The following is a 296-nucleotide window of genomic DNA, read 5'->3' as shown; positions in this document are numbered from 1 at the left end:
GGATGGACTTGGGTGGTTTTTCGTCCACCTAAATAAAGGGACACTGTCTAAGCAACTAGCCCGATAGAGGCCAACAGGACAGACAGCAGGTAAAGTATTCGCTCTGTTTGCTTTCAGCCATATTTATCATTCACCTGTCAGATTTTTCTTTGACAAATACCCAGTCACATGAAAGAAATAAATCAATACTGAACTTTAAGAAAGCTGGCTACGTTCCAAGAGCCACTTCAGCCTTTAACGGGCTGCGTTTCCCTGACACCCTAGTGCACCAGAGGCAACAGAAGTTCACCTGCAAA

This window comes from Pygoscelis adeliae, unplaced genomic scaffold, assembly GCF_000699105.1.
Source record: "Pygoscelis adeliae isolate BGI_AS28 unplaced genomic scaffold, ASM69910v1 Scaffold31, whole genome shotgun sequence".
Taxonomy (NCBI): Eukaryota; Metazoa; Chordata; class Aves; order Sphenisciformes; family Spheniscidae; genus Pygoscelis; species Pygoscelis adeliae.
Note: the sequence above shows the minus strand (reverse complement) of the source record.